This window comes from Ciconia boyciana, chromosome 4 (genome assembly GCF_034638445.1).
Source record: "Ciconia boyciana chromosome 4, ASM3463844v1, whole genome shotgun sequence".
Taxonomy (NCBI): Eukaryota; Metazoa; Chordata; class Aves; order Ciconiiformes; family Ciconiidae; genus Ciconia; species Ciconia boyciana.
The window spans coordinates 41,250,077-41,268,485 of record NC_132937.1 but is presented as its reverse complement, the minus strand read 5'-3'; the positions used below and the strand labels follow the sequence as shown (position 1 = coordinate 41,268,485).

The following is an 18,409-nucleotide window of genomic DNA, read 5'->3' as shown; positions in this document are numbered from 1 at the left end:
ACACAGCCATACACTACCCTTCAGTGTGCATATAAGGAGACAAGTACCACCATTCTAAACCTCAGGTGACATACATACTGGGCGACTCTTAATCTGAGGATACAGAATAAAGACAACTAAAAAAAGAAAACAACTAATGTATTTGGGCAGGCAGGGAACAGACATACAGGAAGAAAAGCAAAAGCTCAAAGTCAGTCAGTGGGAATCAATATACCTTCTCAAATGGTGAGACTAAATTTAGCAAGGTAATCAAGCTGAGAACTCAGAAATTTTATAAGCTGCCCCCCCCCCCCCCCCCTTCTTTTACAGGTATTCTCTTTGCAATGCAAAAGAGAAGTTCCTGGAAAAGTCTTCAGTTCAGCTGTTGGCTTGTGTCGTGGTTTAAATCCAGTCAGCAACTAAGCACCACACAGCCGCTCGCTCACCCTCCCCCCTTCCATGGGATGAGGGAGAGAATTGGGAAAAAAACTAAAAACCACGGGTTAAGATAAAGACAGTTTAATAAGACAGCAGAGGGAGAGAAAATAATAATAATAATAATAATAATAATAGAATGTACAAAACAAGTGATGCACAATGCAATTGCTCACCACCCACTGACCGATGCCCAGCCAGTCCCTGAGCAGTGATCACTGCCCCCCAGCCAACCCCCCCACTTTATGTGCTGAGCATGACAACATATGGTATGGAATATTCCTTTGGCCAGTTGGGGTCAGCTGTCCCAGCTGTGCCCGCTCCCAGCTCCTTGTGCGCCTGGCAGAGCCTGGGAAGCTGAAAAGTCCTTGACCAGTGTAAGCATTACTGAGCAACAACTAAACCACCAGTGTGTTATCACATTATTCCCATATTAAATCCAAAACACAGCACTATACCAGCTACTAGGAAGAAAATTAACTCTATCCCAGCTGAAACCAGAACAGCTTGACAGATGCCCAATGTCTCAAATAAACAAAGTGTCTCCGGAACTAGAAACAGCTCGAACAGATGAAACTGTGCAAACTACTTTCCCTTTCTTCTGACAGTCTTGAGGCCACTGCACAGATATCCAGCCAACAATCCTTGCAAGAGAACTCTGGGAACTCCTGCACTTAGGTGACATAAAATCCCTCTTCCCTTTTTAACTCTTGCAGTCAAAAAAACAGTTACAATAGCAAATAATCTTCAAGTAACAGAAACCCAAAGTAGCAGCAGTACCAGAGTGCTGGTACGCAGCAGTAGCAAAGGTTACTTCAGTAGGTTCTTGCAGGAGCAGCCCACCAATGTCACTGTTTGGGGTCAGCATAATACCATTCATGCAGTGGACTTTCAGTGCACATGCTTTCTTACCATATGTCATTCTTATTCCCAAGAACACTATGTCCTTACAGTAACAAGATAGGTACTCCACCTGGTACGCTAAAGAATTTGGATGTTACATTTAGATTATTAGTATCAACTGACCCTTCCTCAGGAGCCTTCCTCAACTGCATTAACTGAAGAAAAATAGTTATTAGCTGCCAACAAATTTTGATCAGTAGTTTTCTATGCTCTCCTATGCCCTCTTTTCAATGAAAGCATAACTTGTGAGAGGAAAAAAAATAGCAGCATCGATTTCAACATCTGTATTGTTACCAAGAACTAAAACTCAACTGACTTGCATTCAAAATCCATCATCCTCTTGTAGCACAGAGAATATAGATAATTAATGCATTCCTCCATGGTCTACACACCACAAAACTACTGCTAGACAGAAAGGAGAAAGTGTTTTGATCCAGACTGAGACTACAGGAGAATGAACAAGGTCTCCCTAGAAGTGTAATGCCACTATGAAAAGACTTGTATGCATGGCAGCTCTTTAGCAGATGAAATGACTAATACAGAGGTGTTATGCTAATCCACATCCTGGAAAGTAGTTGCACAGTGCACAAGATAGCTCCAAAAATTAACCAAAACAACCCAAACCCAACAAGCAAAACCCACAACCCTCTTCAGAATCCCATGCTTTGGCTTTTTTCAGGTCATTGGTACACACACACAGACACACAGCTTTAAACAGTTTGAAAGCAAAATGTCTACTAGCTCCAGCATTTCTTCTGGTCAAAGATCTACTTTATGGGTATATATGCGAGAACTCGCTACTGACATTGCAGATAAAGTAGCAGTGTTCTGTGGAAATCATTAAATTAGGCCAATGCAAATAAGCCAACTATTCTTTTTCCTCCCTGTTTTTAAGTAGCCAGGCTACCTCTTACTTCGCTTGCAAAACCTCTTCACCTGTACAATATCTTCTAAACAAAGACATTCAACTTCAGCCTCCAACTGAACACACACCTCGAACAGAAACCTCATTACAAGAATTGTATTGCTTAGAAAAGACCTTACATGATTCTTCTACAGCAACACGCATTGGTGGCTGAACTAAGGCAAGAACCACCACCCACAGAAGAGAAAAGTAGCAACAACTAGTTTGGGGAAAATAAACTAAAAATATGGGGGAGAAAAAAGCCTGGAAAGTACTCTATAAAACCAATTCTGTACAGTCTTAAACCTATACCAGGGCCATAACACAGCTGATAAATCAGTCATGCTAGTAGGCGCTCAAGGCCGAAGCTAGGCACACGCAGAGTAACAAAATGAAGGCAGCAAATCACAACTCCAGGTGCATGGCCACATATATTCATCATGCCACATGAACATGGAATTGAGCCATCAAACTGGACAATCTCAGGCCAGTGGGCTGCACACCACCACAGATAACCTCAGCACTGGTGCCGCACTGCGGGTCCCTTAGCTTACCAGTGCAATATTCTCTCAAACCTGCCCCCGCCCTTCTGCAGACAGCCCATTTTATAATCAACAGAACAAGGGAAAAAGCAATGGGTTTCTTATGCCTTTCCTGAGAGCGCACCTGTTGGGGAAAAAAATACCTTAATCCAATTAGTCCTGGAATTTTCAGTCTTTCATATAAAGTAACAGCATGATTCCAGCCTCCATGCAACTCAAATCCTAAACTCACACACAACTATTAATTAAAAAGACTGATTGATTTAAGATGACAAAAAGGTTTTAAACTCTGGGCAACTCAATGACCGGTGAATCCAGCATCAGAACAGACAAACCCTCAACTTTTTCCTTATTAAAGGCTTTTTCTTGGCAATCTTTCTTCATAAAGCTAAAAATATTGTAAAAAAAAAAGTTTTGATTAATGCTATGTTCCCCTGCCTCATGCTCCTACTCTTAAGATACTTAGAACATCCCCCTTTGACAAAATTCTACATATTTTTACAAAAATATTTGTTGAAGTAATAGGGTACACTATAAATACTGACTTGATTTTTAAAGACTTCTCAACTGACTCCATTTACTAACCTAATCTTGTCCTCTCTCAGTAGAAAAAGAAGTTACACCTCTACCTACATGAACAAAGAGAGAGCAGTAGTAACTGGGAGAGTAGATCGTGTCAGATAAATTAAAAGAGAGCCTGAAAAAATTGGGTTAAGTATTCCATCTTCTTCATAGACTTATTTTATCTTCTCCCTAAATAAAATCAAACAGTCTTACCTTCCACACAGTAAACCCACTCTGGAGATGCACACAGTTCAGATGTAACTCTTTATATTATGAAATCAGTATCAATGTTACTGTTTACACTTGCCAGTTTTCAAGTGACAGATTTTTCTTCTTATGAGATGACAACTGACAGATATACATACCCTGTAGCACTACAGGGGTAGCTGTTAAAGCTCTGTACCTGAACCCACTTATGTTCAGCTCTACAGACCTCAGCAGCAGTACTCACCTCCCTATATACATTCAGGGACTTCAGGGGGAAAAAAGCTAGAAAAACATTTTACGCACAACTTGAGTGACCTTCTAAAAATACTGTTGCATAAAGAAATCATGCACAGCTTTTCCCCAAAGGAGCAACAACATGATTGCATACCTATTGCAAAAAACCAAACACTTACGGACCCACTCCATATTCCAATGGAAGAGCTGGGTTCATTTGGAAACCAACATCAACGTCCACTTCCAACAGCTCTGCAGACAAGACAACACCTCGTTTCACCTCTACTGTTCATAAGGTATGCAGATATTACTACACGTTTAAATTAATTTCTAGTCCTTGTTACATGGCAAGACCACCAGGCACATTCAGAGAAAAAGTAAGCTCATAGCTGAGAAGTCAAGAGCCAGCATCAGAGAAGCCAACATCCATTACCAGAGGTGATATTTGAAGTGTTAAATGCACTTAACTGTAAATGCAGAATGAGCTTATAGAGCTGCATTCAGGAAATAAAAAAATTAACGTGCAAACTGAGCAGAGTTCCAGCTGCCAACCAGTGTCAGCTAAAAGTGCATGGAGCTACATTTACCTAAACACATGTAACAAGTATTTTTCAGACAATTTCCTTTTAGAAAGTTTTTGAAATGCATTATATACATAAATGAAGGACTGTGGTAGCCTTGGCCAGCTGCCAGCCACCCACCCAGTGGCTCTCTCACTCCCCCTCCTCAACAGGATGGGGAGAAAATAAGATGGAAAAGCTCATGAGTCAAGATAAAGACAGGGAGATCCCTTACCAATTACCATCACAAGCAAAACGAGCTCAACTTGGGGAAAATTAATTTAATTTATTGCCAATTAAAATAGAGTTGGCTAGTGAGAAACAAAGACTAATTAAAACCACCCCTTCCCTTTTCCCAAGCTCAACTTCACTCCTTCATCCCCAACTCCTCTACCTCTTACCGCCCAAGCAGCACAGGGGGACGGGGAATGGAGGTTGGAATCGGAGCGTAACTGCTCTTCTCTGCCACTCCTTCCTCCTCACACTCTTCCTCTGCTCCAGCGTGGGTCCTTCCCACGGGGCACAGTCCTTCACGAACTGCTCCAGCACGGATCCCCTCCACACGCTGCAGTCCTTCAGGATAAATGTGCTCCGGCATGGGCTCTCCATAGACTGCAGCAAACATCCACCTGCCCCCACCCAGGGTCCTCCATGGGCTGCAGCGTGGATATCTGCTCCAGTGTGGTCTCCTCCAGGGAATCTCTGCTCTGGTGCCTGGAGCACCTTCTCTCCCTCCTCCTCCCACCTTCCTGTTCGCAAGGCTGTTTCTCACACTTTTTTCCTCTACATTCCCCACTGCCATCCAGCAGTTTGCCCTTTCTTAAATACGCTTTCCCCAAGGTGCCACCATCTTGGCCGAGGGGCTCAGCTGTGCCCTGCGGTGGGTCCACCGGAGCCGGCTGGCACAGGACACCCCCGGCCTCCCCTCACAGAGGACACCCCCATCCGCCTGGCCACCCGCACCCAGTACAACTGCACTTGCTGCAGGGAAACAACAACATCTGACAAGGACTTAACTGAGAAAAGACGCACTTACTGAACCACACGAAATACGATGGATTTACACAGGTGTTCATGAGCACCAAACCTGGATTCCAGCTTTAGAGAGCCGAGGAAAGCAGACAGCTCACCATTTTGCAAGGCAAGACAGATTTTTATTTTTGTTTATAGACACTCTCAGCAAACTGGGCCTGCAGCCATCGAGACCGGACTCTGCAAAGCCACCCTTCAGTCACAAATGGCACAGGCTAGGGAAGCAGAGAGGAAAAACAGAACCTGATTTCTTTTGACAACTTCAGCCAGATTCAACAAAGCCTCAAAAACACCACCTCAAAAACATCTCCATGTAACCAAGAGCCAAGTAATGAAGGCTTGACTCAGCTGTTAATCTACATCTAACACTGGTTTTGCCTCATGACATTTTACATGGGCTTACATTTCATGTCTGCTTATCCACATAAAAACACTTACAGGATAATTGCCACTGGATAAGAGCATTCAAGCAATGCATGATGAGCACAATATAGTAAAATGGACAATGATAGTTTTGATAAAGTCTGATTACAAAAACTCTCCAAGTGCTTTAGTGGTTAGTTGTATAGTGCTGTGCTACAACTCCAAACACCCAGGAGCTGTGCTGAAGTGATCAGCAACGTATAGGACACCTCTTGGAGACTTCAGAAGGCCTTCCACCACATCACCTGTGAACGCGGTCACCGGAGTTATTTTAAGTGCTAGATCTCTAAGAAAAAGCCTTCATAGTTAATCCCCCCCCCACTTTTATTTAGATTACTTGGATCTTTAAAAAATGTGTTTGTTTATGCTTATAAAAATCTTGCAGGAAGAGAAGAGTCATAATTGTCCTAACACTAAAGGAAATGAATACAGCTATACATTTTTATGCATAACTTCTGCCAATATACGCTCTGTAATATTAAAAACAAATTCAAGAATCTTCTGAAGGTTTCTGGTACGCAAGTACCATTAACCCACTGAAGACCAAATATCTCGTACACACATGGTTTCTGCAAAAACTGCATGGTTTCAGTGGAGTCCTTAAACCTTGGGAGCTAGCTTTATATTTAGATTAAACAAACATCTATTGTTATGGGAATGCCTTGGTTTATTTAAGCAGCTTAACTGGCTTTATCTGGATGCTATCTGAACAAGTACAGACATTGCAGAGTTATCAATACCAAACTGTAGGAGGCATCTGTTAGCAGTACCATCAGAGACTAAAACAGGCCAAGCCATTCTACTTGCCCACACGCCCTGAAGTATAGGGAAGAGTGTATTTTCTCCATGTTTATTTATGTACATATAACATCTTTAAGGATTAAAATCATGCGCAATGCTACTGCTTTGTCTCCTAGGAGACAGGCAAATCTGTTTAGAAGCAACTATACCTAAACATAGGGAAGAAGCTGCCAAGGAGTAACTGCATGTAGGAAGAAAGTTCCTATTCAAAAAAATTAAGGCAGACAGAAATCACAGCCTTAGGCTGGCAGGCCAGCCTGGCAGAGACAGGCAAGACATCTAGGAGGTGGATTACTAAACTCAAATCTAAACAGAAAGGATTAACACACCAACCACCTGTTAATTCTCTCATGGAAGCACATTACCTCAACAATAATCAATGAGGACAGAGGATTTCACAACTAATGAAGAACACCACACCCAGCCAGAAATTTCAACTGAAATGATTTTATGTTTACAGTGTAACCAAAGCTGCAACTGCAGCTCTTGCAGACACACTCGACTTAAGCTTATCCAGAAAAAAACAGTTCCTGAATTAACAGCTGCATGAAGCTCAACGCATACTAGAAAAACCTGGCCAGGCACCGACCAAGAACTTCAGGTGGCTAAACTGGGCTGATCTGGGGGCAACACCATCAGTGCCCAAGCCAGCAAGGCTCCTACCGCCCTTCTGACAAGCCCTGAAGCATACCCAGCTCCTGCACAACTGGCAGCATACCAGCTCATTGCCCCTTGAGATCAGACTAGAGCTGGTCTGAAGTCAGTTCCCCTGAAACACATACAAGGTGAACACTGTCCTCAACACCAGCCATTTCACCCCGCAAATCCATTCCCCTTGGATTGTGCTACTTACTTACATAGGCAAGGCTCTCTCTGCTGCCTCGTTCGTTTTGTAGGAACGAGATTTCTGTGAAAAGTCTTTCTTCATATGAGGCTCAGACAACTGTAGGATCCTTTTTCCAGAAGCTGCACACAAGAACTTTTAATGTCAAAATAACTTTTCTGCAACACAATTTATTAAAGCTCCCATATGGAAAGAATTAAAGGAAAGGCATTAATGTAATTATGAGTAGATCACTAGCATTAAAGTAATTTGTTTACAACAATAACAGGGGGTTTTGTTTAAAAGAAATTCAAAAAGCATGCAAGGTTTCAGTAACTGCAACTAGCTACAGGCAAGACACTAGCACACACTTACTTTAAAAAACGTTCCCAACTTGTCCTGGATTAGAGCCCAGGTCCTCAGAGATGATTAGTTTGCTAATTCCCATTCTGCCTTTGTTTTCCAGTGACAGGTCTATGACTTAATATATCTACATTTGTCATCTGCAGCTTCTGCAATTTACTTTTTTCTTGATTTAATTACCATGCCAAAAAACACTACTTATGAGCGTCATATTGGGAAAGCAGACCTAAAATGGAAGTGCTTTAGCTCCTACAGCTATAAAACCTGTCTCTACCTGCTTGTAAGTCACCAGGGCGCATATAGCTGTGAGGCTATTCCTCTGTTGTGCACAAGGTACAATGCCACAGCTCCTGGCACACCTGCTCTCTTAGGAAGCATGCAGGTGAGGTAATGCAGGGCTGTAACAGCAGGGCTTGCACCTCCCAGCTGTTTGAGTGGTTACTGGCATATCAAAGTTCAGATGTACTTTTCCTCACCCTCACCTAAAGTGCGTACACCCAAAGTGCCTGATGGTGTGGTTATAAGTTTTTACATATTTTTAACATACTACTTCCTTCATTTTGTGTCTAATGGCCCTGTTAACACAATGCTAAGAGTAACATACTTAGAACCAAAAAGGATATTGAACACTGTGAAGAAGGTTTTCCCCTAGTGCACATCATTACACCTTAACCAAACCTCTCTCCTCCTCCTCCTTTTTCACACCCTTACCCTACCTGTAACTCTCCTACTTTAACTGTAGGACCACTGCTGCCTGAATGTAACCCTTAAAGTTTCAGTTGCTTCAATTTTCAGCCACGAGTTATTACCTCTGATGAGAATTTAAAACTAAGCATGCTGAGTTTGGATGGAAGCAAACCAGGGGAGACCACAAAAACAGGTGCCAGGAGGGAAGGTAATACTCAGCATAGAGTGATAGCATTGTAAACCACTACCGATATTCTTTAACTCATGTCTTCTTTATGAGAAGACGAGATGCCATGCAACTAACTATCTTAATACGTAGTCAGTGTGAGCGAATATACGCGCTCTCAGCAGAATTCAGTGCAACCCTGAGCCCACACTTTAATTCCAATACAGAGTCTGTGGTTCAGCAAACAAGAACTCAATGAAACTCAAGAAAGTCAATGACTGTCACTGCTCCGCAATGACCAATAAGTGATATGCTCAAGTTTACCTCCTTGCTGTTTCAGCTAATCAGTCTGTAATTTAGACCCACATTTTCTAAAAGCATGTACAGCAAATTCAATATGCAGTAGTCTGCTTACTGCAGAGCTGCCCCAAGGAAATCAATGGCACCTTTAACTTTGGAACATGGTCTCCAGTGGTGTAATGTGTTAACACCACCAGTATTTGAACAAACGGGAAGGGGAAGGAACCACTGATAACAGGTTAAAACACATCCAGAATGTTTACATTAGTCCATCTACTTATCAAAACTATAAAGACCCAATTGAGCTAAAGGTTTTCCCTGTGACTTCTTGTAAACAATCTATTCTGTTGGCTAGCTCAGAACAAAATATATCAGGCACATTTTGCCCTGCCCTTTCCTGTCATGTACTATGCACAAAACCTGAAACACAGCATGAAAGACATCTGAGATGCTTTTGTTATGTGGCCTAAATTAACAACTTTACAATGAAAGCATCCACTGAGCCATAGCTACAAGCATTATTACATTCTAGTAAAAGTTTCCTGAGGTAACAATGAAAATCAAATTAGCAGTTTAGTGCAGTAGTTCATCTGCTCCATTCATGCACAGCTCTCTTCCTCAGGATTGCAAGGCTATTAAAAACAATGGGATCATTAATAGTCCAGGTGCAATTAATTATATAGTCCCACTAGCATGGCAGCAGGGCCTCACAAAGGAAGTTTGTCACTCAGCATATAAGCACTACCCTCTAGGAATTAAATAGATAAAAATAAAAAGGATATATTGATGTATACACTGTTGTTACAATAAAACATTGCAAAATGTGCCTAATACACAAGTTTCTCTGCCAGGCAATAGGGAATTCATCTTTCTTGGCTATACAGGTTGCCATCCTATAATCAGTTATTTTAATCCACACTTAATTTTGGAAGAGGTTTTTGTAGCTTGCACGTGGCTTCTTTCTTTTTTTGCTTCTCCTGAAAGTCACTTCCAGAGCTGTTTGATCAGAAAAGCAAAAAAATTTCCTCTTTTTCAAGTTCAAGACTGTAGGTGATACCGGTTAAGAAAGAAGTAAGTATTGCATCCATCCCTGGTTCACACCTTAAATGTAGAGGCACTCAGTAAAGAAACCTGTGGCAAAGGCTACCAGGCTATCTATACAGCAGAACACTTGAGCTTTAACCCTTGACATACTTGTAATTCACCTCTGAACGGCACAAATTCATCAGCTTAATTACATTTGTACAGGAGGGCAAGGTATTCATCCCACTTCTCCCTGGCTGGAGCAGGACAGTCTTGCAGCTGGGAAGTCTGATGAGAGCATCCCTTTCAGCTATGAAAGGATGAGTAAAACTTCACTTGGCTCAGTAAGCCAAAAGCTAAGACAGGTTCCTGGCTTGATTTCAAAGTGGAGTTTGTTTGCCACTACTCCCCCATGTTTTTCATCTTTTCATCTAGCTTGTCCTCAAGTACCTGCATCTTTTTTCCTTCCCCTCTATCATTGCAGAAAGACATACCAGCATTTCATGACTTTAAGCACAAGTCTCTCATCAGTCATATGTCTTAAAAACCAATACCACCCAACTATTAAAACTTTATTTCAAAAAGAATTTTAAACTCCACATCTGCAAGAGAAGAGCTGAAAAAGCACAAATCTGAAGGCTGAAGCAATAAATGATAAAAATTTGGGGAGGGTTGGGCTGCAGAGTATTTAAAGCCCACATCACTGTTTTTAAAGGGGCTTAGCAATAGCAAGCACAGTACCATTTGTGATACCGTAACACTGAGAAGCTCCCAAAACAAGCTAAAATGCTGCTGTGCTTGGTACCATACAAAAAACAACAACAACAGAAACAAAACAAAAAACCCAAAGATTATTTGTTCTTCATCCTTTCCTCTTTCACTCATCAAGCTATTAAAAAGACTAGTATTTCTCTCAAGTCAGAGCCTGAACAGGTCATTTCCCAACCCAGCAGCAGAACAGGCAGAGCCTGCCTCACTGAAGATCATAGTAACAGGCATCTGCTTCACTGTATTGGGTATAAGAGAAAACCTTCAGCCTGGTGTCAGAGCAATTCTGCCTAAGGAAGCTTTAACAGAAAACTTTAAGGACTTTGTTCACATTACTAATCTTCTCAGATTCATCACACCCCTTTTCATAAGTCCCCAAATTCTACATTTCAGATTTTTGCCTCTAAAATAAGGGTAAATAGCTTCTTCTCATGTCTTGTACAGAACAGCATTGCTGGTTAATGTTTGCCAGCTCTGGGTAACCCAAATAGCAAGATCAGAAACCAAGTAATTGACATGTATTAATGCTTCAGCATGGCAATCTTTGAGATCCCAGTTATGCTTTGGGGGTGGGTGGAGAGAGTGCATAATATTTAACAAAACCAAGGGGAAAGTTACCCCATTACATGGACTGTCACAGTAAAAGGCTATCTAGCTGCTATCTCACTAGCTCGGGCATCTTCTCACTTGCACTGCACTTGACAGTGCTCGTATTTTATGCCTCAAGACCTAGGACTCTTTTATCCCTTTGTGTAAACTCAACTTTACACAAGCTGTTACTACTAGCAGAGCAGCCCCATCATATGGAGCTTCCTCATAGTACAAGAGTAGTGCCACATTGTTATGTTAACTGACACGCAGCTCAAAGCAGCTTACATCTAGCCAAAATGCTGTCAAAGGCAGTGGACTATGCTGGACTTAGGCTGTCCTCCTTCTACAGAGCTGCAGCTTTTCACAAAATATGTTTCTCTACTTTTTTTTTTTTTTTTTTTTTTTTTTTTTTACAGTTGAGCATACAAATGCCAAGGGATCCTGAAGATTAGCCTCAGGACTATGTCCTCCTGCCTGTAAAATTTAAAGGGTGCAAAAGGCCCACTCAACCATTTTTGCAAATGGATTCAAATTCTGAAGACTGTAATTATCAGATCCTCACCCATCTCCTTCCAGGAGGATTTTAAGTATCTAAATAGTTCTGGCACATGAACACAGATACGCAACTCAATGTATGAATCTGCTTCTTCAGCTCTCACTTATTCCAAGTGGGAAGGGAGATGCTCTAGTTATAGGCTTATTTATACCCACCAAATGTCTTGAAAAGAAGCTCCAAAGAGCTGCAAACATTACTATTGTACAGATAATCTAAAACCTCAGGCAACAGCACACAGCTGTATTAGATAAAGCTCTCAACCACGTGTGTCTCTCCTTGTCCCAGTGCACGCCCGAGATAATAAGGGTGCCTAGCAGCATGCACCTTAAAGGCCTATCCTGCACGCAGAAAGTTTAAAGTAGGAGACAAACATACTTTTTTTCATACTAAAAGCAAATCAAGAAAGTGTTTTACGTGACTGTTGAGACAGCCCTACAGACTTAAAGCATAAAGTATTTAACTTTATAGGTAACATCACAAACACCTAAAAACCAAAAGCAAAGCCGTTTCTCTGGCTCACGTGACAAGAACAGTTTTGTGGCTGCTCTAGGCTAGATAAGTGTTTATTTAATCCCACTGCAATTATTTTAACCCTGAGAAATATACATTTTATGACTGCATTACTATGTCTTAGTATGATCTAAGGATCACACTCTAGCAATTAGGCCATTCATCTTTAGGTAGCTGTAACAATCAGGGTGTGCTACAACAGGGAATGATCCATCACTGTCAGAGACAAAGTCTGAAACAATTAAAATAAAAATTTATCTACGGTATCTCCCACATGGCCTAAGCATGCCCCATGGTTAGTACTTCAGCAGGATAAGCAGGAGGGGAAAGAGAAAGGTAACAAAAACATTACTACTAGTTAGGTCACAGTGACATTTTGACAGAACTACCACCATCTCCATTAAACATGGATGCACATGTAAACATTGCCATCACTTCACACACTCTTTGCTTACTTTATCCCAAAGCATTTTGATCTCCACCCCTCCCCCAAATTACACGACAACTTTGTTGGGGTGAAGATCTGGCAGATAATCTGTAATGCTGGAGGTACTGCAGCTCTCTAGTGAACATATGCTTACAGACAAATGTGTGAAAGAGCAGCTTTTAGAGCAATACTTTCTTTACCACCCTCTTCACCTTGCTATGAGTACTTTCATGACAGAATCTTAGCTTCCCAGTAATTAATTCCCACCATACAGTTCTCCTGAAGCCACAACGGATTGCAACATAAACAGCAAGAAGGCAGATTCAGGTTAAGAGTTAAAAGCAACAGAAAAAGCTTTTGTACTTCTCACTCTGTGCAGTGAAGTATCTTTTTTAATACATGACACACATCAACTAGAGAGTAAAAGAAAACGTAGAATAATCAACTTCAAAGGTCAGTGGACATTTTTCATGAGAAATCCTGTCTTTTCATGTTGCTCATCATCTTTTCAACACAGGATCAACTCTTATCAACTCTGATAGCCCCTTCAGTACCAATCATTTAACTTACAGAGGAAGAACTGAAATTATTTGAGAATGAAATACCATATTTTCCCCCCCTTTTTTTTGCGGGTGGTTTTGTTTAAGGTGTTTTTGAAAGCATCTAAAACAATGAAGAGGACTCCCTGTGGTAATTCGGAAGACACTGACAAGTTCAGAAGCTTTTGGATCCATTTCCAAGCAAGACCACTGTGCTATATGACAAAGTATTATTCTCTCTGAAAGACTACTGATCCTCCTTGGCTTGCTAATCTGCTCTGGTAAGCAATGCATATTCCCAGTCGCTGTGACAAGGTTTATAGAAAAATAAGCTCTTTCGGTGGGTCAGCTGACAGAGATGGAAAACACAGACAACTCCAAGGCACACAATTTCACCTTCAGATCCTTGAGATTACCGATGTAGGCAAGGAATCCGTAGCTTGTCCCCATCCTCTTTTTAAGAAACATGATTAACCCAAGTGAGCTCTCACCTGCCCTGTAAAACACTAAGATTTGGAAGCCACCATCAAAAAAAGCATACCCCATGCTGGACTGAAAGACTGTAAAACATTTTGAATGAGAGAAGCTAATGCAGCCAATTATATTTGGCACCATTTGCCTCAATAAACCTCATAAAACATGTTTCCTGTTCACAGTCACTTTTTTTGCCAAAAGGAAAACTAGTGTAGAGAAGGTAGAAACACAACAGAAAGGAAAATGGGAGAACCCTGGGGTTTTTTGCATTTATCCCTTTCCCCATAATCCCAGTCTGGCACTGACTACCCACAGACTGTAGAAGCAGCCAGATTACAAAAGAAAACATGCTGTTGCCCAGCCTTGACTCCTTCCCTGACAGTCTGGAAAACACTCCTTCCAACATGAAGACTTCTAAAGAGAATACCGAATAATCCTTAAAAAGCTAAACAACCATGCTATGTTAGGAAAGGGTGAGCCATCCTCTATGTAGTGTTTGCTTCGAGTGCCCTTCACCATGCAATCCCATCCTGCCTGCGTCTGTCAGCAATTAGCCACTCGCCTCACAAGAGCATAGGCAAATAATCTGCTTGAATTCATTTGAGTTTCAGGTGTTTGCTATCCACAGCACTTCAACACACTGACGTTCCAGAAGCTAAGTACTTCCCACATGAAGTTAAAGCCATGTTTAATTCTCATATGTCTAAGATCTCAGAGTAAGACATCAAAAACACTTTAGTAACTGATGGCCATAAACTTGTAAACTATCATTTCTTTTTGCTTACGTGAAATGAGAGAATGCTTTTCTTTGGTTATTTTATAATTATTTTTTTTTAAGGTGAAGTTTATAGAACAGTAGGATGAAGTAAGGATAATAGGAAAAAAAAAAAAAAAAAGGAGTGATGTACCTTCTCTTCCCACCTTGACACTCCCTTCCCCATTCGCCTCCAAGAATTAACTCTTTCAGATGCGATACTCAGAAGACGAGTTATCAAGCTTTCAATTCTACTATTTAATTTCTGGACATAAAAGAAGCAGCCCTACTCTAAGTGGCAGCATTAAGTTTCCTTCATTGAGCTAGGGAGACGAACTGTTCTTTTTGGTAGAGTAGAAATGTTCACATCATTCTTCAGAAAAAGACATAAAACTCATAACGGACCACAAACTGTAAAAGAGCAGTCTGGGCTATGTAAACAGTAACACTGCTTGAGAGACCTCTGAAATAATCTGTTATAGTCAGCTCTGGCAAGGCCTAAATCTGAGTATGGCATCCTCATTTTTGATGTCATGCTTCAAGACAGATGTGACCAGCTGGAAAGAGTCCACAAGACAGCAATGAGAACGACCAGATGTCTGGAAACACACTCTATAAGGGAAGATTAAAGGCACTGGGGTTGTTCAGTCTAAAGTAGAGGTCTAGGAGGAGACAAGATCAGAGTTGTCAAGTATGTCATATACAATGCCACAGGAGAATAAATAGTTCTCCTGGAACGCTGCATGAAGTAGTAACACCTATGGGAAAATATGCATGTTTTCCATTTACCCATTTATAGCTTTAGTTTGAAAATATTTTATGTCATGGCTTCAAAGACTTTACTGACAGCTAAAGTAGCAGCAAGAGAGGTATCAGGACAATCTGTTTCACTGCTGTCTAAAGGATACTGAACAGCCATGACAACACTAGATTCTGCTACGCTGGCAACAGGAACAAGGATAGGGAAAGAGGAGAAATGAACCCTGGAAGAGCAGGATCAAGCGCTGGGGATCCACAAAACCAAAAGAACTCAGAAACAGAACGTTGCAGAGAACATCAAAATTTTCATTATTTGGCCGTAATTAGATGGGATGTCAATGTGCAAGTGGTATGTTCAAGCACTTCTCTCAATGTTACACTTTTGGCAGGCAGCACGTAAAGAAAGTCTGAAATCATCTGTACATTCATCTTGGACCTTAGTCTTGCCTTTTTTCACTACCCTTAAAGGTTTCAGTGTGCAATTAACATAGATGCTCCCTTATTTTAAATTAACATGCATTCATTTATTTCTGCACTCTAATGCACTGTGGTGTCCTTGCACAAAAAAATGATTATACAGGTCGATTTGTCAGGCGGCTCTGCAGGTAGGCAGGAGTTCAGCTGCAAGCACTGACTACACCAAAATGGAAGGATGGGCAAAACCAAAGCACAAAAAACACAGACAAAAAAAAGATTGGTTTCAGATAACAAAGGAATCTAGCAGAAGGGAATAAAGGGGAAGGAAGAAGGCTGTATGTTCTAAGCAACCTTTCCCACTACGTTAAAATTAGTTTATGCTGGTATCCTCTAGCATTACTAACTGCAGGTGAGGTATCAGATTGCCCACATAGAATTTCCAAATTCCAATGAATGCAATGTTGACTTCTTTTTGGGCTTACCTGCCCTATACTTTCAACTCAAAAAACGCCTGTAATTCATTTCCAAAGCACACACAGAAATAAAAAGCCTTAACCAGAAGTTAACTGGTCTGCAGCAGCTGTGAGTTCAGCTAACTGAACAGACAGCCTTTGTGTACTTCTACACGGTATTTCTGCAGGCTTACCAACTGAGCACCACACCAACTAGACACTACATAGTTGTGGTACATACAGCACCCAGCCCACACGCACAAGACCTGCCGAGAAGCAGGGTATATTAATTACCTACCAGTGAGCACCATGCTAACAGCAGCTACAGAGCTCCTACTCAGTTCAGTGAATAAAGCAAGTTCACATCTCTATAAAAAAAGATAAATGATGTGGATATACCCACATTCATTCTACTACTATCATAAATGCACTTCGCTTTAAATACATTCCATCCTTTGTGGGCTCATGCAGTTGAAACAGACCAGGGAGCTGGTCCAAGTTTGAGTATTTAAAGAAAAAAGAAGGGGATAGAGAAAGTTATATTTAGATCCAATTCACCATGCTGTCCTACAGTTGTATCAATTCAACAGAGGAGGCATCAGGGAATGAAGGGGAAAACAGGAGCTACATAAACAAGCCATTACTCTGGAGGGAATCACTCCTGGCAACCACAGCTTAACTAGTCGCAAATAACTTCAGCCAGCGTTTCACAGATATTCCTTTAAAAACGCCAGGCTTTCCCAAAAAAACCTTTGCACATCCAGCCGCATAAAGGCACAGAATAAAGAAATACCACCTAAGAGCAAATTAAAAAGTTGACCACAACAAAAGGCAAGTCAGCCACTCAGCGAAGGCATACAAGAGATTGAGATTATGTACAGAGGCGAAGTACGCAGCAGCCAGACAAAACAATGCGCTTGGTTTGGGGGTCAGGGCAAGAAATACCTTTAAGGAGTGAGAACCATGCAACAAGAAAAAAAAAATCGGTCTCAGACACAAAAGGGTCACTTCACTGTAACACAGTGCGGGTCTTGTTTTGTTTTTAAGAGTGCCGTTAGAAGGTATTGCAGCTAGACCAGGAGGGGAGGGAAGGGAACAACACGCGTATCCGCGTGTCACGCTACAGATCTATCACCCACAGAGCTCCTCCATAATCCACAGCCTGTCATTAGCTCTCCCAAGAGGATTAGTGTAGTTTAGGGGCTTGCCCATCACTTCCGTCTGACACCGAAGAGTTTGCTTTAGAGCAACGCTATCCAAAGGTGACACGCTAGAAAAAACAAGGTTTCTTAAAACAAAAAATACCCCCTCCATACAAAACCCCCAAACCCTCAATATCGCAGCCAGAAGGGGCGAGAGCCGGGGGAGCGGGAACAAGAACGCCCCGGCTTTAGCAGGGGAGATGACGCGAAGCGGCTGCACCCAGGTGGGCACGAAGCTGCTCCCCGCCGCGGGGGCACCTCCGCCGCCCGCTCCGGGCGGGACGCCCCGGGCGGGGGCTCCCAGCGCGCCCGCGGTGCCTCGGGCGGGAGAAGCAAGCGCCGCCGCCCCGGCCCCCCGCACCTCCTCATCCCGCTCCTCCAGCGAAGCGTCGTCCTCCGCCCGCCCGCCGGTGCTCGCCTGCTCCTCGCCCGGCAGCCTCCCCGCCGCCGCCGCCCCGCCGGGGGCCGCCGCCACCTCGCCGCCGCCGGGCTCCCCCTCCTCGGAGAGAGTTTCCGAGCCGGAGGAGGAGCCGGAGCAAGAGGAGCCGACGTGGCCGGCGCCCCGCGGCCGCTCCGGAGCCGCCGAAACTTTCTCAGCCATGGCCGGGGGCTCAGAGCCGCGCCGCCCGCATGCCCGGCCGCCGGCAGCCGCGGTTCCCCGCCCCGCAGAGCGCAGCGGCGCGGCGGCAGCAGCGCTCCGCGGGCCAGGCCGGGCACCGCGCTCCCGGGCGGCGGGCGGTGCCTGCGGGCGGGGCGGGGCCGGGCCGGGCCGGGCGGAGCCAATGGCGCGGGGGGGCGGGCCCGGCCCGGGCCGGCCCGCCGCGGCGGAGCGGAGCAGAGCGGGGCGCTGCGGGAGGGTGGCAGGTAACGGGCGGGGAGGGGAAGGGAGAAGGGAAAGGGAAAAGGGAAAAGGGAAAAGGGAAAGGGAAAGGGAAAGGGAAAGGGGAAAGGAAAGGGGAGGAAAAGGGAAAGGGAAAGGGAAAGGGAAAGGGAAAAGGGAAAGGGAAAGGGAAA

General features: G+C 43.1%; 1 protein-coding gene across 2 annotated transcripts in view; it reads right to left on the bottom strand.

Moving 5' to 3' along the window:
* MAST4 (microtubule associated serine/threonine kinase family member 4) overlaps positions 1–17,820 on the bottom strand; it is a 306,287-nt gene extending 288,467 nt beyond the window's left edge. For both annotated transcript variants that reach the window (XM_072858736.1, XM_072858737.1), the window contains exon 1: positions 17,757–17,820. The gene's annotated coding sequence lies outside the window, so the exon portion shown is untranslated. The remainder of the gene's footprint in view (positions 1–17,756) is intronic.
* Positions 17,821–18,409: the final 589 nt, after the last annotated feature.